The sequence below is a fragment of the Equus caballus genome, chromosome 18 (assembly GCF_041296265.1).
Source record: "Equus caballus isolate H_3958 breed thoroughbred chromosome 18, TB-T2T, whole genome shotgun sequence".
NCBI classification, from domain to species: domain Eukaryota; kingdom Metazoa; phylum Chordata; class Mammalia; order Perissodactyla; family Equidae; genus Equus; species Equus caballus.
The window spans coordinates 65998327-66021671 of NC_091701.1; the positions used below are offsets into that span (position 1 = coordinate 65998327).

At 34.8% G+C, this 23345-nt stretch overlaps 1 long non-coding RNA gene across 4 annotated transcripts; it reads right to left on the bottom strand.

The window, feature by feature from the left end:
- Positions 1 to 1069: 1069 nt before the first annotated feature.
- Positions 1070 to 23000, bottom strand: LOC138918803 (uncharacterized). Of its 4 annotated transcripts, XR_011428566.1 has the most exons (9): positions 22880 to 22984; positions 15104 to 15178; positions 14767 to 14826; positions 14019 to 14129; positions 12455 to 12667; positions 11221 to 11305; positions 9737 to 9819; positions 7420 to 7501; positions 1070 to 3598 (listed from the first exon to the last, which is right to left on the bottom strand). It is a non-coding gene; the product is annotated as an uncharacterized lncRNA (long non-coding RNA). The 4 variants fall into 4 exon arrangements; XR_011428565.1 differs by lacking the exons at positions 14767 to 14826; positions 15104 to 15178; positions 22880 to 22984 and having other exon boundaries at positions 2353 to 3598; positions 14019 to 14137; XR_011428568.1 differs by lacking the exons at positions 11221 to 11305; positions 12455 to 12667; positions 14019 to 14129; positions 14767 to 14826 and having other exon boundaries at positions 2353 to 3598.
- Positions 23001 to 23345: the final 345 nt, after the last annotated feature.

The window sequence follows — 23345 nt, forward strand, 5'->3', positions numbered from 1 at the left end:
AAATAAGCACTCTCTCTTTTAAGGGCAGGGCTGAATACCCTTGCCAAGAAAATCACATTTCTTTATGCTAGTAACAGCAAGATGCTTGCTTTTATAGATATTTGTGTGAAATTAAATAGAAGAAATAGTGCTCAGGCACTCCTGAGATCGTCAGGGAGGAGATCACAGAGGAGGCAGAAATTGAATTGAGACGTACAGGATGAGGAATGATTCACTGAGCAGAAGGGCAGTGGTCTGCAGGCAGAGAGCTTCCATTCCTCCGCTTCCTTTCCTTTCACAGATGCCGGAAAACTCTTAGCCCATTGTCCCTGTCCTTTGTTCCTCCCTCTGTGCCGCTTTGCACCACCGTACCCTCCTCCTTCTCTCATCGCTCAGCCAGGGAATAGGGCTGTACCCTCCCAAGCAGGTGACTGATAGCCTCGTGCCCCAGAATCTTTTTTCTGGCTCAAAATAAAAAATAGAAAAAAACCCTCAGTGTTTCCTCAAATGACCATGATGTTAAGGTGTCCATGGCAGGAGTAGGGTGGTTTATATTTATTTTGAGGCGTAGCAAGACATTAATAAAATGACAAAACAGAAAAATATAAGGTGCCTGGGACATTTTGAAGTGTTCGAGGGAGGCAAAGGCACACAGAACTCACAGAGTTAAATCAAATTTTTGTTTGCCCTATGTGTCAGTGGCTTACGCATAAAGAAGATTTAACCACGTAGCAGGGAAAGTTGCCAACAGATCTAATAACATGAAAAGATACATTAAAAAGAACAGTAATTCATCCTTTATGCAAACTTTTAATTGTTTCCTAGTTACTATGATGGATATAATGTCCATACAAAGCACTAAATGTCACATTAAAATTTTACAAGCTTTCTTTAATTTCAAAGTGAGCTTTTCAATTTCTCATCAATAACTTCAGGAATATCACTCAATTGATTTATATTTGGTGTGTGTGCTCATCACAATTTCACTCTCCAGTATTTGGGAATCTGGCTTTCAATAAAAGAACAATGAGAACAATAATTCACCTCATCAAGGAATCACTAAAGAATTATATTAAATCATAAGCTCCTCTAGGGATTTATAAAACTGGTATTTATTTGAAACATTTTAAGGAACACAGTTGTAAAAAAAGAAAACATATGATTTTACAGACAATTAAGTATCAATCTTGTGTAATGTGCATAAAATGCAACTCCTCAATGAAGTTTTTTTAACCCGCCAGAGTTGGAATTAGTTTTCCTTCTTCCCTCCCTCCACTGAATTTGTTTTACGTCTTAGAGCTTTGACCACTTTTGTCCTGGCATCCTTGTTGCTTGTTGCATACGTGTCTGCTCCTGCAGCCAGTTTTTTAGGGCTAAGCCATGTTGTATTTATTTTTTCTTTCCTTATAATCCATAGCAAATTGTGTGAAACATAGTAAATGTATACTAAATATTTGCTGACATGAACATGGAAGTCATAAAGGTACACATTGGAATTTAGAAACAGAAATTAAAGGAAACTAGAAAGGAAAAAAAGAATATGGTATAACTGAGACTGTTTTAACAGTTACTTTAGAAATAGCTTAACCTAGATCTTTGTTCTTTGGTGTTGATTTCTAGGCCAATAAACATATTTATTTCAACTGTTTCTATTTTGCTTTAGTAAGAAGAAAATTATAGGAATAACTATCAACATGCCATATTATCCAGAATAACATTTTTAATGCCATCTAAATGGAATAACGCAAAGTGTTTTTTGAATAAATAATTCAATCCAGACGTGTGAGTAAATAATTGAATAAATTATTGAGTTGATAATTCTGTCCACTGTGTGCATGTAAAACAATGCCAGGTACAGATAATGGCAAATAAATTCTAGATCTAGGCTCCCGAATCAAGCAATTTATGTTCTAGGTAATTATTAATGGTTTTAACATATATTTTTTAAGGCAGATTTTCTTACTAAAAATCTGGCCAATTTCTACTCCTTCCGACATTATTGGAAAGAAGCCATTTCTGACACCCATGTTAATAGTTGATAGTAGCAGTCTTTTTCTTTAAATTTCGTCAATGAGTGAAAAATTGTTTCTAATTGTGCTGATACACATTTTCCTCATTATTAGTGAGGTTGAACGTTGAGCATTTTCTAAATGATTATCGGCCATTACTATTTCATCTTTTGTGATTTGTCTATTCATACTTGCCTTCTTTCCACTGAGTTTTTTATCTTCAAAAGTAGAATTTTAGATCTCTTAAAATATATTCCACATTTTAACATTTTATTTTATATATCGCAATGACTTACTCAGCCTTGTCACTTATCTTTTAAATTGTTTTATAGTATATTTTTATTTTAATACATGCTAATATATCTTTCTTCTTTTTTTTTTTTTTTGTGAAGAGGATTGATCCTGAGCTAACATCTGTTGCCAATCTTCCTCCTTTTGTTTGAGGAAGATTGTCCCTGAGCTAACACTTGTGCCAATGTTCCTCTATTTTTGTGTGTAGGATGCTACCACAGCATGGCTTGATGAGCGGTGTGTATGTCTCTGCCTGGGATCTGAACCAGTGAACCCTGGGTTGCCGAAGTGAGAGTGTGAACTCAACCACTATGCCACTAGGCCAGCCCCCTATCTTATTTCTTAGAGTTTCCATTTTGAGTGTTATTTGATATTACCTTCAATTATATACGTGAATTCAATTACAAAATTATGATTATATCCCTCATTTCTGCAGTTAATATTATATAGGTTTTGCATAAATGTTTAGATCTTTAACTAAAATTCATTTTTATTTTGTGAATATTTTAAGGTAGGGATTTTTCTCTAGATGAAAGTCAGCCAAACATCTCCACACAATTTAACATCTTCTCCATATTTTTCTCTCTGAAAAAAATTCCAGGGGCCAGCCCAGTGGTGCAGTGGTTAAGATCGCATGTTCTGCTTCTCAGTGGCCCAGGGTTTGCCGATTCGGATCCTGGGTGCGGACATGGCATCGTTTGTCACGCTATGCTATGGCAGGCGTCCCACATGTAAAATAGAGAAAGATGCCCACAGATGTTAGCTCAGGGCCAGGTTTCCTCAGCAAAAAGAGGAGGACTGGCAGTAGTTAGCTCAGGACTAAGCTTCCTCAAAGAAAAAAAGTTCCAGAACAGTTAAGAAATGGACCTATCTGAGAATAGAGAGAGAATGGTTATTGAATAAAGGGGAAAAAACCCCAGGCTATTTTGAGGATGAGAGCACTGGAGATTAGAAGGAGACGTCAGTGTCACAGTAGCAGGATGTTGCAGTCAGGTGCTGTTTGGTTGGTTCAATCAGATCCATCTCTTAAATAAGTTGGGGCACGTTAGCCTCACAGTATTCAATTAGAACCTAAAGAAAGTCAATCCTTTTTTCTTGTTCTTCAGAAATAGCTGCCTGAGATGGTGGACAGCTCTGATGTTGCAGGAGCAAGAGAACAAGCTTGAGTATCTGCGTCGGTGCCCACATGTGGCGGGCAATGCCGGTGGCAAATAACAGGACACAGGCCTCCTGCTCCTGTGCTCCGTGGGGGGAGGTGCTGTCTGCAGGCTACATGTGGGCCTCAAGCATTTGTTGAGGTGGGTGGCCAGGCTGTTTCCCTGCATGAGTCAGAAGGAACAGATCCAGCTGAATATGTTAAACAAATTCATTCCATAAAATTTACAAATACATATTTGGCTTAGATCTCTGAAAGAGAAATAAGAGTAGAATGGGATCAAAGAACAAGCAAACAAGGTCTAGTCCATAAATGAAACTGTAACTACTTCTATTTATCCATGTGAATACTGTTTAGTTTCCCAACAACATTTGGAATATCTTCTTTATAGAATAAATCGCTTGTAACTAAAGTAGGAATATATATATATACATATATATATATGTGCATATATATACATCTATATATTTTAAAGATTGGCACCCGAGCTAAAATCTATTGCCAATCTTTTTTTCTTTTTTCTTCTTCTCCCCAAAGTCCCCCAGTAAATAGTTGTATATTCTAGTTGTAGGCCTTTCTGGTTGTGCTATGTGGGATGCCACCTCAGCATTGTTTGATGAGCAGTGCCATGTCCACACCCAGGATCTGAACTGGTGAAACCCTGGGCTGCTGAAGCGGAGCACATGAACTTAACCACTCCGCCACAGGGCTTGCAACTGTCATTTATTTTAGTTTCAAAATTGCAGACTATAAAAGATTTCTGATTTATTCATGTAACTTAGTTTTTGATAAATTGCTAAAATTTAGTGTTATATTTTAATTTTTAGTATTGTTTCGTATTATGTGTAAGAGATTACCTAGAAAACTTAAATTTTATTTACTGCATGATAAAAAAATCCCTTGTAGTTTAATATATTTAGAAATTTTTATTTCCTAGAATTACAACCCTAAAGACATTTTTCTTATAGATACATCATTTTACTGTCCTTAAGCTTAGCACTTGGGTTGGTTCAAATCTGAAATCCTAAGTCTAAGTTAATATAAGCTTATATTTTTGTCTTCTTAAGTACTGTGTTGAATCAAGTTGTCTTCATTTCAATTAATAGTAGTTATGAGCCTGATTTTACACCATGTCTGATGTTTAACTTCATCCTCGTTGATGTAAATATCACTGTGTACTGGAAGTGGAAGAGAAGCCTGTGGCAAAATCAGATACAGGAGAAAACACACCATAATGCAGCTGGGTATTTACAAATATTGAGTGAGAAGGAAGATGATAGTAAGTGCATCTTTTCCAGTCTTCTTGATATACAAATTGACAAACTGAGGCACAAAAAGATAAAGTGAGTTGCCTGTAAATCATAGGTAATTTGCTCAGAGCTAAGATAAGGCCCTAGTCTCCTGAATTCCAATACTCCAAGAGTCTTTTCTGATGTTTACCTACATGTTTAGAGTCAATATATTCTAATTTTTTAATTCAAATAATGTTTTATAGATACTCTTGATTATAGACAATATTTTATTTTTAGGGTTAAGAGTATGAGTTCTAGAGATGGATAGTATAGAGCAAATCCTAACTATTATTTCCTAATTGTATGATTCTGGCATGTCACTGATCTCTGTAAGTTTCTCTTTCTCCCATTGGCAAAAACGGGGGTTGTAGTTATTTTATTTACAAGAAAACCCATCATGGGGCTCAAATGAGATAATCTCTAAAGGATTTCTATTAGTACCAGACATATGGTGATCACTGAGTCAACGTTAACAATGATTATTTTCATCCTGGTCTCAGACTGTTGGTCACTGAGACTTTGTTCTTCAGCACTTTGTGTCTTTAACTGTACTCAGTTTATCCCATATAACGTTCTCTGATAGATAATCTGATTCACCCTGGAAATTAGCATATATCCAAACTCAGATGGATGCTTTTTACTTGAGTCCACAAGAAGGGTCCAGGTATCCTTCTATGAAAATTGTAATTTAACATAGGTTGTTTTATACATGTTAGGAAGAGACACGTTGAACTCACTTTCATCATTCAGTGAATACTTATTAACTTGCCTTTAGGTGAAAGAGGACATCACTTGCACATATTTAGATCTGAAATAAAATCATGAGATGAATGTGTACCACACCCAGGTTCTGAAGCATGATACATGTGGATAATAAATTGAACATCTTTGGAATTCCTTGACTTAGCATATATACGATGTCACATTTTATTTACTTTAGTAAATTTTTCCAAATCTGATTTTAATTAGTTGTGATTTTCTTAAATGTTAAGCCGCTTTTAGAACTGTGGGAGCATCTAAATATACTTCTGAAGTTCATAATCTGACAGTTTGGTTCAAATAACATTTGTCCTCGCCAAGTACTGTGTTAGGTGCTGGAGAAAAAAGAAAGGAAAATGATTCCTCAAAATGCTTACATACGATAGTTTATATATATTGTACCAGAAAACAAATGCTTATATATTTAGGATGTTAAAAAGACACAGTATAGAGAAAGAGACGAAACTAATAATGTCAATAGTTTTGATTCCATGTTTCCTAATTAGTAAAGTTGACTTGACTTACCTGCAAATTCTTATTTTTCTGCATATGAGGCGTAAGAGAGTTATCATGGAGAGGTGACATGGTTAACAATCTGAGATCTGCAGTCAGATATATCTGAGTGCAATGAATCCTTATTCACCACTTATTTAGTGAATAAATGAATAAACAAGGCAAATTATCTAGCTACTAAAAAACTCAGTGCCTACATAATAAGAGTACACATTCGATTGCTACGTGGATTAAGTTAAAAGTGATAATGCATGCAAAGGTCTTGGCATGGTATCTGGCACATGGTAGGCACTCATTAAACGATAATTATAATTTTATGATTATGAAATGCTGACATAGATGTCTATCATCAATTAAAGATAAACTGTTTATTTTTGTATCTTAATTTTTATTCTTTTGTGTACTTCTTTAATCCCTAGAAAATAAGACTAGACCGTCTTATAGAAGTAAGAATCTTTTAAATGGCCTCCCACAAAATATAATAAATTCTTGATACATACTTCATTTTCATGATTGACATAAATTCATGGAAATCATCATAAGCAGCTGGACAGCACACAATAAAAGAAAATGGTGACCTTTTGAACTTACATTCTTAATATTCCTAATTACAAATATTCTTTTGTTTCTAAGAATACAGTCAATGCAGTTATTGTTTTTTAAATGTGGTTGTTAATTTTATAAAATATTTTCCAAGTTCTCTTACAGTAAATAATAAAAAGGAGCTCTGTCTATTTGTGTAAGTTTGAAGTCAGATAGGGCTTCTTGCCAGTGACACAAAATAGAATGCCATTATGTTTAACATCATGCAGCCTATTATTTGGGGAAGAACATAAAGGGATCAGAAACCCTGATGAAAAATGCTAAATATCATCCAGTATAATAATGACTGTTCAAAATCCGATTTTAAAATTTGGATAATCTAAGCCTGACAATGGTGAACTTGCTAAAGAATTAACTAAATAATGTGCCATTTGAAGCAAGTAATGTTCTCTTTTTCCAAATCATTTCTTCTATAACGTCAACAGAGCAATAAAAAGCCAATGCTATATGAGAAAAATGATTCTAATTATTATTTTTTAAAGTTATTTATTACTTGTTAATTTGATATGAGTTGAATTGTCTAACACTGAAAACTCATTTACACTCTTGTCCTTTGAAATATATGAGGACTTATGGAAGCATCTAAACTTCTAAATTACATTATGAGAACATATTTTTCTTCTTAGCTAACAGTGTGTTCTTTGATTTCAAAAGAATGGACTCTTAAGACTGCAGTAGATGGAGTGGGTTGGGACAAGGAAGGAGACAGAAAGAAAACATGATTTGAACAAAAAGGTAATATATCTTTTGAAAATTATTTTGAATATTTATCACACTTCTAGATTTTATTTTTATTACATGTCAAAGAAATACTTACTAGAGATATCTAGATATCCAAAACCTTCTTTTACATCAAAATTTCTTTAGGACTTTGTGAATATAGCCTGAAGACTTAGACCCTAGGTATAATAATTAGCAAAGAAACAAATATTAATTTGGACATTGTTCTTGATGTTTAAAGTATAACCCAACTATGAATATTATTAATTCCATAACTTATTGAGATAGCAATGTTTATTCTGTGATGATGTATCAAAAAATTTGGATTATGTTCTCAAAATTTTCCACAAGGAATTTTTGAAATATAAATTTAAAAAATACAATGCAGTCCCTCAAAAAGATATTTTTCCAGAATTATTAGGAAATGATATAATCATAGAATTATACAATGATATGAAAATATCACTTAAAACTATGAATAGGTCTAAAATTAAGAATCAAATTCTTTAAGAAGCCAGAAACAGAGCAGAAGATTACATTTAAAGTAAGTATAAGAAAGGAAATGATAGAGGTCAGCCTCCTGGCTGAGTGGTTAAATTCACTCGCTCTGCTTCAGCGGCCCAGGGTTTTGCCAGTTCGGATCCTGGGCGTGGACATAGCACCCCTCATCAAGCCATGCTGAGGTGGCATCCCGCATAGTAGAACTAGAAGGACTTACAACTAGAATATACAACTATGTGCTGGGGGGTCTTTGGGGAAAAGAAAAAAAAAGAGGAAGATTGGCAATAGATGTTAGCTCAAGGCCAATCTTTGAAAAAGGAAAGAAGGAAATGATAAAGAAAAGAAATAGAAAAATGGCAAACAGTAAGGAAAAATAAAGCCAAAAGCCAAATTGTTGAAAACTTTAATGAAATTGATGAATCCCTACCTAGATTGATCAAGGGGAAAAAAGGAAGAAAAAATTAAAACGTCCAATGTATAAAATAAAAAATTGGAATGCTTCCCAGCTCATTTTATGAGCCTAATCCTGATGAAAAACCTGACAAAGATATTTTAAGAAAAGGAAATCACCGAATAATATCCTTCATGAACAAAGATGCAAGTATCCTCAATAAAACATTGGCAATTTGAATCCAGAAATATTTTAAAATATAACACTTTACAATCAAAAGGATTTATCCCAGGGATTCAAAGTTAGTTAATTTGAATATCAATCTATGAAATTAAACACATTAGCAGAAAATTGAGAAAAAAATGCGATGATCTAAAAAACATGCAAGGAGAAGCATTCGACATATCCCAAAGCCATTCATGATTAAAAGCTCTCAGCAAACTAGGAGTAGAAGGGCATTGCTGTAATCTAACAGAGACGCTCAGTGGAAAACTCATAGCTAGGAAAGCAGTTTCCAACCCCCCACCTAAAGAGCTGAGCAGTCACCACTTCATCCTAACAAGTAAAAGCTGAACATAGTGAAAACTCAACTCTTCTTGGATGCTTAGAAAGCAGAGGACACAGGGCAAATCGCTGCCCCCAAGATTGGAGGGGGCGTCACGGCTTATGGGACCCAGAGATTCATGAGCAGAAACCACCACAGGCACCAGTGCCAGGAAAGGAAAACCTGAACTGTAATTGATGAATGGCTGGAGGCTGAGTGTAGACAAGTCCGAGAGTGAAAAAGTCCAGGGGACCCAGTCATAGGGAGATCCCTACAATTTTGTGAGATTTACTTCAGGAGCTTGAGCAGATTCCCACAGTAAACAGCTGAGGAAAATCCCTTCATGCTTCCAGCAAGAGGAAGGGAAAAGGAACCATTTTGCAATTCACCAGAGCACTCTGTTTTTCTTAACAAGGCCTGCCATCAAGGGAAACTAGTTAACCAGAGCCTAGCCTGCTGGCGTATCAAAGACCAACTGACCTGGAGGAAAGGAAATACCGAACTTTAGCACTCTCTAGCCATCCTGTCCCGCCTAAGGGAGGAGAAAAAACTGAAAACTCCTGTGAAGTTCACTATCCAGAGGCACAGACTCAGTAAAAGACTGAGACCTAATCTTAGGACTATAGAATGCTTCCCCTCCCCCACACCTCACCACTGCATCACTAAGGCCTAGTTACAGCCATTCCTTTTACCTGGTACATCACATCCAGCTATCAAGAAAGAATACGAGGCACACCAAAAGGCAAAAAGCACCGTTCAAAGAGACACAGCAAGCATCAGAACCAGACACGGCAGGGGTGTTAGAACTATCAGGCTGGGAATTTAAAACAATTAGGATTAAAAGGCTAAGGGCTCTAATGACAAAGTAGACAGCATCCAAGAACAGATGGACAATGTAAGCAGAGAGATGGAAATCCTAGGAAAAACCCAAAAATAAATCCTAGAGATAAAATATACTGTAATAGAAATGAAAAATACCTTTGATGGGTTTATTAGCAGACCGGACACAGCTGAGGAAAGAATCTCTGAGCTGGAGGATATCTCAATAGAAACTTCCCAAACTGAAAAGTAAAGAAAACAAAAACTGATAAAAACAAAACAGAATATCTAAGGATTGCAGAACAGCTGCAAAAGGTCTAGCATATGCCTAACGGGAATACCAGAGGAGAAGAAAGAGAGGAAGGAAGAGAAGAAATATTCGAAAGAATGATGACTTAGCATTTCCCCAAATGCATGTCAGACACCAAACCACAGATCCAGAAAGCTCAGAAAACACAACCAGGAAAAATACCCACCCACCCCCCCCAAAAAAACTACACCTAGGCATATTTCTAGAACTACAGAAAATCAGATATAAATAAAAATCCTGAAAGAAGCCAGAGGATAAAAACATCTCCCTCTGATATACTTGTTTTTATTTGTGCAATACAAATTCAGTGATGGATAAAATATATATCCATCAGACAGTCACCACAGGTACATTATTTACTTAGATAGCACCACATGGAATTAGATTTGCTTTCAATCTGGAGACCGAATCTGTAATTTAAATGCCTCCAAATGTTGTAGCAGTGACATAAAAAATTTCTGTATACAAAACCTGTTAATTGTCACAAGACAGGCAATTAAAATATAGCTAAATTTCCTGAAATAGAACATAACATTATGCTAGTTATGTTGGTCCATGATGGTTAGTTCAACCATTCTGAAGGCAAGAATAGGTTGAGCCTTTATTTGTCAAAAGTTACCAGCTAACTTTTAAGAAAAGCCATTTAACTTCCAGAAATATACAATTCAGTTAAAGGGAAAAATAAAGTTGTTAATTTAGCCAAATATGAAATTCTTCAATATATTCACTACATTGATATTTTTCAATATAACTCAAAATTATAAATTCTATTCTAAAAACAATAAAAAGCTCAAGATTACAAAAACAAAAGGTACAAAATATGTCACTGTGCTATTCAAAAGTAATTCAGAAAATATTTTAGCTTCTGAATCTGAAGAAGGCTCAGACACAAACTTTGAGTGGAATCTGCCTAAGAAAGTGGTATACAAGTGTGACAGCCATGAAAATGCTCTGCTCAGGTCTCACATCTCCATTGCAAGGAGCATAATTGACCTCATGTGCTGCACTTGGAGACCCATCACTGTATTTGCACAGAGGCCACAGTTGGCAGGGGCCACTCTCAACCAGTGACCGAATCAGGCAGAGACTCTAAGCCTGGCCAGTTCCTGGGAAATTCTGTCCTCTCCCCACAGGCCACTTTGACTTGAAGACTCCCCACTGGTTTTGCTGAAACTTTTCTTAGAACTGAACTGCAGTTCCCCCCAAACTTTCTGTCCTTGTTTTTCTCCTTCACCAACTTTGGACCTGCTCCATGGTCTGAAGCATCTCCCATCCTTTTCTGGCCCCTGCCCCATCTTCCCTTACAGGTCTTTTCCCAGTAAATCTCTCACACAGTTAATCCTGACATGGGGTCTCCTTCTCACAGAATCCAAACCCACGCAACTTAAAACTCCGTTGGCAAATGTTTCCTGTTGTTTCTAAGTTAATAAAAAAAGAAAAATGCAATTAATATAACTTTATTTCCAGAAAAATCTGTTACTACATTTATCACACATCTGATGATTTATAGCCTCTTAGAATTGAGAAATTATAGTAGTGGGAGTTATAATTTTCAACAAATGTAACTTTCTCTTTTGAAATTTTTGTGGAGCTGGCACAAGCCCTTTAACCCATTTTTGTGTAAAGTCAGATGTTCTGCCCAAGATTTCTGCAAATTCCCTCATGTTTCTATTTGCATGGTCATTTCTAACTCTCAATTATTGCTTTCTCTGCTTTCTTAATTTCATTTCTGTCTCCCCCTGCATAGTATAACTTTCTCTTTCCTTCCACCTACGTGAAATATAGAACTCAACTGCTTTTCTTTGATGTCTAATGAAAAAAGGTACCTGTGCAGCACTTTTATATGCATAATAGAGTTTACAAAAGGTTTGGGAAATAAGAGAGGGATTATTTTAAAATTAACTTTTATTTAAATATTAAATAAATCTATTCTTTAAAGTTTTTTGACTAAATTGATACCAGGAATTTTTTTGCTAACTTACTTTCTCCTCAGGTTCCATCCTTCTGCTATGACACCCACATCTGTTTGTCTGTGTGTCTCTTTCTCTTCATTTTCCCTCTCTCTCTGCTCTCTTTCCTCCTCCCTTCAAATTTATATTTATTTCTTAGGCAGAGGACTTTAGTCATTTCTTTATTGACTCTTGCCAATTCATGCTTCTAGATTAGTTAGCAATTTATACAGAAATATTATGTAATAACTTCAAGAACTTGATCAGTTACAATGACAAAATATAGTTTTTTCAATCATAGGTCTCTGGGTTGGTTATAGTTTAGTTGATCCCAGCTGGGCTTGCCTGGATTTACCTTTACCACAGATTGGAATTCTTATCATTTGGGGAACAGCAGCTGCAAAGAGAGGGTTCTGTTCTTAGTGGATGGTGGAAATTCAAAAGGCTGAGGTGAATAATGTATGTATATATAAAACTTTGCCTTCGGTGACATTTGCTAACATTCCAATTGGCCAAAGCAATTTATAAGGCTAAGCCAAGCCAAATTCAATAAAGTAAATACACAGTCTCCATTACTCTAATGTGTGGTACGCAAGTCACACAGCAAAGTGTACTTACGTATAACTCTTTAACAGGGAGGAGTGATGAGTAGAGAACAATATCCAATCTATCGTAATATCCAACTCCCAAGAGGTATTTTCATAAGGTTACTATCTAAGAGCATCTCTTCCTCGTAAATCACTAAAATAATAATTTTAGCACTTTTTAACACAACGTGGCTATTTGAACTACAAATTCGAGACCTGATTTTGACCTGTGGGACCTGGAGATCTGCAAGGAAATAATGACAAAGAATGAATAATAATTTTAAAAACCCCTCCTATTAAGTATTAGTATATAAATCAAAATTCCAAAATATGTGAGAAACTAATGTTAAAATGGGTAGTTTACTAAAAAGTCAATATTTTTAAAGTTCTCTCTAAATAAAAGTAATAAAACAATCTGAAACTGATTTATAGGAAATAAATTTGTGATGCTAAGAAAAGATTAATAACAGCTATATACAGAGAATGAAAACTACAAAAACAGGTAGAATTGACACAAGAAGCAGTTTGGAAATCTGAAAATGAAATATAGAATCATTGGAAGTACCAACAACACTAACAGGTAAATTCAGAGAGAGTACTGAGGAACTCCTCCAGGACACAGCCTAAGGGTCAAAGATGTAAAGTATGCGCAACAGTCAAAGAAATGGAGGGAAAGTTTAGATGTGTCAACATAGGTCTAAGAGGGGTTCCAGAAGAAAATAGTAGAAGAAAGGACAGAAAATGAATTTTTGAAAAGAATATAGGTGAGATGTCTTTTTACAGAATTAGAGACATGTAACCTCACACTGAAAGTGATGTGTGAAAGTGCAAAGCAAGATATAAATGGTAAAAAATTAAATCAACGGCTAAATGCTTTGTGAACCAAAATATCGGAGATAATGAGAGAAAAAACACTGATCAACAACAAAAGACCATATTGTCTACAAAAGAACCATCAACCTGGAATCTGACATTCAATTAATCTATCATCCAAAAATGTAGGTCAAATAAAGACATTTTCAGATATACAAAGTGAGAAGAGTTTTATGACCCATGGCTCACATTGCAAGAACTGTTGTAGAAATATGCTGTATAACAACAAATCATTTTATACCATTTAACAGTTTACAAGTGATTTAACATTTACTATTTTATTCAAATTCTCAACGATAAGAATTGGTATTATTTATATCATCTTCAATAATAAAATTGAACTTATAAGAATGATAAGTAATGTGCTGAAATTCATACAATGTGAATTTTATGAATATAACGCAGGGCTTGTGAACTCAATTCTCATGCAATTTCTAACACATTAAAAACAATATCCAGTCCCAGAAGATTTGACCTACCAGATGAAAGGACTGATTATGAAGTTGTAATTGGTCACTAAGAAGGAGTTCCGCAAATATAAGTTACTACACATCACTTACTGTCAGAGAGGAATCAGCGGCTAATATTTTCCTGACCTGTTTGTCTGGTGAACCCTAAAAGCAATTCTGATTCAATGAGGATTGCTTTCTGAGGATTTGGAATGGCTGTGTGTGTGTAACTCTTTATTATGGTATTTACTTATTGTTATTTATTTGGTTTACCTCATTGAGTTCATTATCGACTGGCCAACTCCAATGGTCATTGGAGAATCTCTCATTTGCCTTGCTGGTACAGTTGAGTCATTACTTCAACTCACATCTTATCCTTGGTAACTGATAAAGAAGGATTTACATATCATTTAAAACAAAAATAGAAACCAGAGAAGTCTTTCTTGGGACCATAATACTATAAACTTCTAAATCTTTTAAGAAGGTGAAATGAGATTAATTTTCCCAGTTCTGCATAAACTCATACTACATTTCTCTTCTAGGTATTTATTTCTGGACAACAGGAAAGTCACATAATTGGCCACATACTTTAAAATAATCAAGTACTTAGACCTCATCCCATGGATATGGAATGTGGCTAGTTGATGCCAGTCATTGTTATTATAAAGGATTAGTCTATTCCCCAAAAGCACAAGAGAATTAACCACTGGTTGTTTTAGGGTGTGGTATGAACTAGTCAGTAATATTTTTGGCTTTGGTTACACTTCTGAGAGAAGTGTACTAAAAACCTGAACTGTTCTCATAGCAGGTACGTGTTACTCAGAGTACATGTAGTAACTGAGAATTCTGTCATCATGGAGAGGAAAACTAATTATTTCCAGCGCCCTCACCCTAATTTAACTGTGTGCTAAAATATACCTGCTAGATTTTAATAGGGCTTCTGTTTACAAAGCTCTCTGTGGTTATGTGGTCATGTCTATAAAAGAATATAAAATTTATTGAAGTTGGTTAAGTTACTAACCTGCAAAATGAAGGAGATTCAATGACGTCAGCATTGACATATTTCGGAGGCAGTTTCCCACTAATGAAAATGAAATATGCGATTTCTAAATGTCAACACACATTTGAGAAACAGAATGAATATAATTGGTATCCTCCCACTGCAGGCTACCCTGGATCCTACAGGTCAAAACTGTGGAAGCAGGTGTGCCTTAGAGTTAGAGGACAAATGCTGACAGAATCCGGGAGTGAGTGTAGAGAGTTAAGCCAGAGAAGTCTCTTTAAATTTCTAGTATGAAGCTAAGGAATCAGATAGCCGGGGAGATACTGCCAAGTAAAGAACATTGAAATTAACTCACAATAATATTGTATAAAGCAGTCTTGATCCTGGCAGAGCTCTTATGTGTTCTTGATTGTGTGACCCATGGGAAGGGCTTGAGATGAAATAATCAAAACAAGAAAAGCAATAGTTAGCAGTTAATGAGCTTTACTCTGTACCAGGCACATATCTCATTTAGTTCTCTTCCTGATGATTAGAAAGCTATGATCAAACCCTTTTATACACCTGCTGTCTTTACTTCACTATGCATTAACTCCACCTTCTGAGTTTGATATCTCCTATTGTATGTCCATTCTCTTCTATTGCCATGAAGATTAATTCTCTTTTGATTAGTGTTAGCATGGTGTATTTTCCTCCATCAATTTACTTTTAATGTATATGTATCTTTATAAAAGTTAGAGTGGATTTCTTGTATACAACATATAGATGGGTCTTGCTTTTTGATCTACTCTGACAATCTCTGCTTTTTAATTGGTGCATTTAGACTATTGACTTTCAAAGTCATTATTGACTTAGTCTGATTCATATCTACCATATTTGTTACTGTTTTCTATTTGTTGCCTTTCTTTTCTTTTTGTTGTTCTTTGTTCCTGTTTTTGTCTTCCATTCTTTTTCTTCCTTTTTGTGGTTTTAATCGAGCATTCTATATGATTCCATTTTCTCTCCTTTTTTTGCATATCAGTTATATTTCTTCTTTCAACTTTTTTAGTGGTTGCCTGAGAGTTTGCAGTATGCATTTACAGCTAGTCCAGTCTACTTTGAATAACAGTATACCACTTCACAGGTAATGTGAGTAGCTAATAATAAAAAAAATCCCAATTCTTCTCTCCTGTCAGTTGTTTCATTGTTGTCATTCATTTCACTTATATATAAGCATACATACACTTATATATAAGCATTTCACTTATATAAAATTATATATCTATATAAGCATACGTAAGCATATATATGTATATATGACATATATTAGCATATGCAATTGAATACATTGTTGGTATTATTATTTTAAACAATTGTCTTTTAGCTGAATTAAGAATAAGAAAAATAAGTTTTTATTTTACTTTCACTGATTTCTTCTTTGATAGTCTTCCTTGCTTTATGCAGATCTGAGTTTCTGACCTATGTTATTTTCCTTCTCTCTAAAGCACTCTTTTAACATTTCTTTCAAGGGTTGTCTACTTGCAACAAATTCTCTCAACTTTTGTTTGTCTGAGAAATTCTTTATTTCTCTTCCAATTTTAAAGGATAATTTCACAGGGCACAGAATTCTAGGTTGGTGGGGTTTTTTTCCTCAAAACTTGAATTATAACCCCTCATTCTCTTCTTACAAGCATGTTTTCTGAGAAGTCAGATGTAATGCTTATCTCTGTTCCTCTGTTAGTAAGGTGTTTTTACCCTTTAGCTTCTTTCAGGATTTTTTCTTTATCTTTGATTTTCTGTAGTTTGAAAATAATATGCCTAGGTATAGACTTTTTAGCATTTATCCTGTTTGGTGTTCCCTGAGCTTTCTGGATCTGTGGTTTGGTGTCTGACATTAATTTGGGGGAAATTCTCAATCATTGTTGTTTAAAATACTTCCCTCTCTGTCTCTGCTTTTTCTCCTTTGGTATCCCATCATGCATATGTTACATCTTTTGCAATTGTACCACAGTCCTTTCCTTAGATATTCTGTCCTTTTTCTTTTTTCAGTCTTTGTTCTCCTTGGCTTTGGTTTTCAACGATTCTATTGATATATCCTCTAGCTCAAAGATTCTTTCCTCAGTCATGTCAGCCTGTTAATAAACTCATCAAAGGCAATTTTTCATTTCTCTTACAGTGTTTTTTATCTCTAGGACTTATTTTGTTTTTTTCTTAGGATTCCCATCTCTCTACTTACATTACCCATCTGTTCTTGCATGCTGTCTGCTTTATCCATGACAGCCCTTAACATATTAAAGTTATTTTAAATTCCTGGTCTGATAAATCCAACATCCCTGCCATGTGTGGTTCTGATGCTTGCACTGTCTCTTCAAATTGCGTTTTTTGCCTTTTGATATGCCATGTAACTTTTCCTGATAGCTGGATGTGATGTACTGAGTAAAAGGAGTAGCTGTAAATAGAACTCAGTATTAGTGATGGTGAGGTGGAGGGGGAGGGGAAGCATTCTATAGTCCGATGATAAGGTCTCAGTCTTCTAGTGAGCCCATACCTTTGGACTGTTGACTTCACAGGAATTTCTCAGGTTTTTCTCTCCCTTAGGCGGGACAGGATGGCTAGAGTGAGCTAGACTTGGGTGTTCCCCTTCCTCCAGGTCAGTTAGGCTTTGATAACACCCCAGCAGATTAGGCTCTGGTTAACCAGTTTCCCCTGAGAGCAGGCCTTGTGAAGAAGATGCTGTATTTAAAAATTTTTCATTTTTGCTTCTCCTTGCTGGATATATGAAAGGACTTTTTTCTCAGATATTTATTGTGGGGACTTGGTTGAGCTCTTGAAGGTGAATCTCGCAATACAGTGGGAGCCCCCTGGGACTGGATCCCCTAGAGTTTTTAATGCTGAATTGTTCACACTGAGTCTCCAGCAATTCATCAATTACAGTTCAGGTTTTCCTACCCCAGCACTAGTTCCTGGGGTGGTTTCTGCTTGTGAGTTTCTACTCTGGTAAGCCATAACTCCCTGTTTTCGCCTGTATGTCTCTCCAGTCTTGTGGGCAGTGGTTTGCCTATGTTCTCTTCTCAATTAATGATCCAAGAAGCATTGTTGATTTTTCTGTCTGTTCAATTTTCTACTTGTTGCCAGGAAGGAGTGATGACTTCCAAGCTCCTTACATGTGGAACTGGGAACCTGCTCAAGATAGACTGTTCTCACAGTTTATGATTTGCCATCTTGCTGTCCATCTCTACAGAATAAAATGGTATTTTTCTTTATTCTTCCGAACAATACACTTTCCTCTAAGTTTAAACAAAATGTCAAATACATAAAACTTTATTAATTTCTTCTATCTAGTCTTAAATTTGAGGGCATGGTGTCATTTTAAATGTTTGTGATTAAGTGATTTAGTCAGTATAAACCCTTAACTTTCAGGAACTTTTATTTTAAATAATATTCTCTTCATCTATATGCATAATTTCTTTCTTCTGCTATCAGTCTCTGAATGTACTCCATGTGTTTTGTTGATTTCAGTAAATATCAGTAGACTTAATATTTTTGCTTGAAATACTGTTACTTCACAACTTAAGAGTATTTAAGCCTGAACTTCTCAGCATAATGCATATCACTCATTCACAACCTATCTCTGCAAGCTCATCTCTGTTTCATCCTTGCCTTACACTCTCTGTTTTAGTCAAATAGCTACATGATAAGAATTAGCCATTTCGTGATGTTTGGTCTTTGTTCACGTCTTAAGTCATCCTGCTTTCTTCAATTTAGTAATGACTGTTTCCTTCAGACACTCTCAGAAGTCGTGTTGATTGTCTCTCTTATGAACACCCTAATCATAGCATTTGCACATGCACACGCTCATACACACTGACAATATTTTAGCAAAATTTTCTTTTTATGAGCCAGTTTTCTTCCTAGTCCCTTTAACTCTGAAATGAGACTCAGATTCTTATGCAACCCTCTATCTCCAGTGCATGTTCCTTGTTCAGGACACTCTGCACACTGAACTAAATTAGAACTCATGCCTCTGTCTCTGTTTTACATCACACTATCTTTTATGATACAAAAGGCGATATATATTGATGGAATTTTATTTTTAATTTTTGAATAGTCTAATCTGTCAATTGTGTGATTTTCATTAGCAAGTATTAGAAAGCTCAATGAAAACATTTTTAAACAATGAAAGGTCTGTACCAGCTCATGAAACCTTAAGGTTTTAGAAGTGGGAGGATTTCAGGAATGATTTAGAGTTCCAATTCCATTTCTCAGTGATTCTCTCATTTCTGTCTTCCTGTGTCACCTTTGGCTGTAGGATATTTTTCATCATGGTGGAAAAATGGTAATAGCAATTCCAGGTGTCAACCATCCACACTACACTGCCCAAGAAAAGAGAGAGAAAACATGTTCCCTCCACCTTGGGGAGAATGGGTTTAGGCCAGTAGGATCCACAGTAGAAGTTAGTGGCAGAGACATGATGAAAACCATGAATCTTGATTCCAGCACTGTCTAAAATATGACTCTCTTTATAAAATTACATTTTTTCCCTAAGATTTTATTCTAAATTGTGCTATTTCTAGAACCACTCATGAGTCAGAAAAAAGCCTAAGCTTTACTGTTAAAAATATTTTATACAAGTTGTTGTATATTAATTTTATACCTGAAATGTTCTAGAAATATTCCAGATTCCTAATGCAAGTAAATCTCAAAGAGATTCCCTCACACCTTCCAAAATAAAATAGAACGTTGGTAAAGCAAGCAAACAAACCTACTACTATATTCTTGGGTATATAAAATATTATAAAATAAGATACTTGAAAAACCTACTACTATATTCTTGGGTATATAAAATATTATAAAATAAGATACTTTGAAATATATGAAAAAAGGTATTGTATGTTACAATGAAATAGGTTTTCTTTCAGTTACAATGCTTCTTAATAAAAACATGACTAAAAGTAATAGGTACAATGCCAGTTGATTGCAACATTCTACAAAAGACTAGATAAAATCTTAGTAATAAGAATAAACTCTGAAAAAATAAGCTAATATAAATATGATCCAGAAAAAGTAATCATTTTATTGGAATCTCTGCTCACAGTAGTTTACGCATTTCAAAGAAAAATTTAATTTTCATATAATCCTTCCTTTTTTAAAAAGATATTTTAGAACATATTTTATAACCACCCTATCATCATGTTGGGTGTGCACTGCAGTATAGTAAATCATTTGAAGGTGAAGTAATTGTGATCCCCAGGCCAAAGAGAGACTAGATTTCTTTTGAACTTTATAAGGAGTCCTTTTCAGGATTCTAACATTACAAGCCATGCACTGCTCATTGGTGCATTTATACAATTATTTATAGTTTATAAAATGTACGTGGCCTCTTCTAACTCTTCTTAAACTGTCCCAGTGGCTCACATGGTCCATACAGTAAGATCCATGCTAATTAGTAGCTTAACCTACTTCAGCAACTACATCTCACCTCATGCCCTCTCTGTGTACCTGCTTACTTGTTGCAGGGGTTTTTTTTCCCACTATTTTCTGCAACATCACTTTTGTAAAACACCCCTCTGTATTTTTACCACTTGTTCTTCTGGTATTCACTGCCCTCTCCTCTTTTCTCTGATTAGAAACAACTTTCCTTTAAGAATTAGTCCAAATATAACTTCCAATGTAAAACATCCCTAAACCTCATCCTATTAGTTAAAATTTCCTCTATAATATCATCAAACTAGAGGGCTGTATATGCCTATCAACTTGAGATGGCATGAACAATAGAACATCTTCAATGGTAACTGAATTAATAAATCCATTGAATTTATGAATTTATTAAGAAAATTATAAACAAACAATTAAATGTCAGCCTTTTGCTCCTATATGATTTTTGCTAAGTTAAAAAAATCCTCTGTGAAGATGGATAATAGTAGGATAATATTTATGATTAAGAAGGCAGTATTAATTGCTTATTGTTCTAGTATCAGAGTCTCTTTTATCATAAGTGCCTATTTTTCTATAACCTTAATACTGATTTTTTAAAAGATCTTCTGAACCTTGGTCCCTGGTAAAAAGTGAAAGACATGTAGAATTCAAATATCTCTTATTAATAGAAATTTGTGACATATTCCATGAACTACCTACCTAATATACATTTCCCCAGATTTTGTTTTATGTGAAAAAGTGTCCAGGTAAAGGTAACAAATGCCTCATCCTCTCTTGCTGTTGAGGACGGCCATATTTCTGGCCCCAAAGGCAAGAAAATGAAGGTTTCTGGGTAAATTTTTGCTTTCCTGTTATAGATGCCATACACTTTTTGCTTCTTTTTCTTATTGGAATGTGGTCATGAGTTAGACATGAAGGAGTCACATTGAAATCTTAATGATCAAAGCTGCATGCAAGGGATGGATGGGCAGAAGATTCCGACCCTGATGACAACTTTGAGTAGCTACACCAGTCCTGACCTGTCCAGTGTCAGATTCTTTTTCCCTTTGAAAAATTTTAAACAGCTTTATTGAGGCATAATTCATATATCATACAATTTAAATTCACCCATTTAAAGTATATAATTTAATGGTTTTTAGTATATTCACAGATATGTGCAACTATTACCACCATTATCAGTCAATTTCAGAACACTTTCATGACCTCAAAAGAAACCCTGTACCCTTTAGCTATTACTCTCCATATCCCCCAGCCTTAAGCAACTGCTACAGATTTGCTAATCCGAACTTTCATATGAGTGGAATCATATGGTATGTGGTTTTTTGTGACTGACTTCTTTCACTTAGTAAAATGTTTTCAAGGTTGGTCCCTGTTGTTTCATGTATCAGGACGTCATTCCTTTTCTATGGCTGATTAATATCCCATTGTGTGGGTATACTACATTTTGTTTATGCATTGTCAGTTGATAAGCATTTGGATTATCTCCATTTTTTGGCTTTTATGAATAATGCTGCTATAACCATTGGTGTACAAGTTTTTTGTTTGGATATATGTTTTCATTTCTCTTGGGTGTGTACCTAGGAGTGTAGTTGTTGAGTCATATGGTAATTCTCTGTTTAATTTATTGAGGAAATGTCAGGTTATGTCCTGGAACTAGCTAAACTCCCAAGAAGAAAGTTTCATGAATTTATAATATTTTGAGATAATGGCTTGCTCTATGTTCCCTTTAATTTATGCTTAAGAAATTCTACCAAATCTTTGCTCACCGTAATGTATACAATAAGATGTTACAGTTTTGCAGCATTAATTACCATGAATGATATGAATAATTCCCGTCATGCTACTTTGTTATATCATATTCAAAAAAGATCCATTATGCAACAACTTAAAAATTTAGAAAGAAAAAAATCAAACATTATAAGTTACAACTCTAAAAGATTTACCCCTGTTTTCCTTAAGCAGCAAATTTTTCTGTATGAATATACGTTAATTAAAAACTTGATTATTAAACACTTTTTCAGAAAAATGTTAGCTAAATAAGAAAAATTGCATACACTTTTATTTACATCTTATTGGCTGGTAAAATGAGCTACTGAAAGTGCGGTAGGAAGTAAGAAAAGAAAAGCACAGTTTTCTCTGAGTGATCTTTGTTCAGTTGAGTCACATTTGGCTTAGGTCCCCTGGAGGAATTGTTTTAGAAATGTATTCTATGTCTATAATTTTGCAGCTAGTCCTAAAGGTATAGAATATGTTCCATATTACATATTATCATAGTGTGCCAAACTAATGAATTAAAAATAGTTAATGTTGGAACTAAAAACAAAGAAAAAGATCTTAGCCAAGTTGGAAGAAGTGGATTCAGACATGCCCAAGCCATAAGGAACAGAAACATCTATCATGTACTTCTGTCACTTTGTGTGTGGGATGCGTGGTAGGATGGATATAGGTCATAATTTATAACAGATGCTAACGTAGAACATATTTATTTAATTTTTATAAAAATCTTACATTTAAAGGAAGTAATATTTTGTTGGTTATAATATGTTAACAATTTAAATATATTTTCTAATGTTTTTGTAATGGAGAATATTTTAAAAAGTGATTAATTCATAAAGAAAAGAAATTTTAACAAATACATATACAGTCGATCAGCAGCCAGGGTTCTGCTTTGGGGAGCCCCACCCTCACTCACAGCCCAGACTGAGATGCACTAACGTACCTGGCCTTCAGGAGCTCCTGATCCTGCATCTTCCCCCATGGACTAGTGGATAATGCTGTTTACTGTCTGACAGGCAAATATATTCCCTATGAAACTTCAGAAATTGGTAATGGAAGAAAGTGAAATAAATATTGGCAAATGTGAGAGAGAATGAGTTTGATAGAATCTGATCACTAAGCCAGAAAATACTAAGCCAGAAATATGTGTCATCTTTTATAGTTTTTTCTAACTACCCATATCCAAATGACACTAACTGATTTTATTTAGTTGCATCTTGAGTTTACCACCCAAACCAAGGCATTCATTATCACCTATGTTACTAAATATCTTTTTAATAATTTTATGAATAACATATATTTTAGAAGGAAGAGAGATTATACAAAGTAAAATAAGGGTCTTTTTTTTGCAATATTTCCCCAAGTCCCCAGCTTACCTCCGGAGACAAACATTCATATAATTTTCTTTT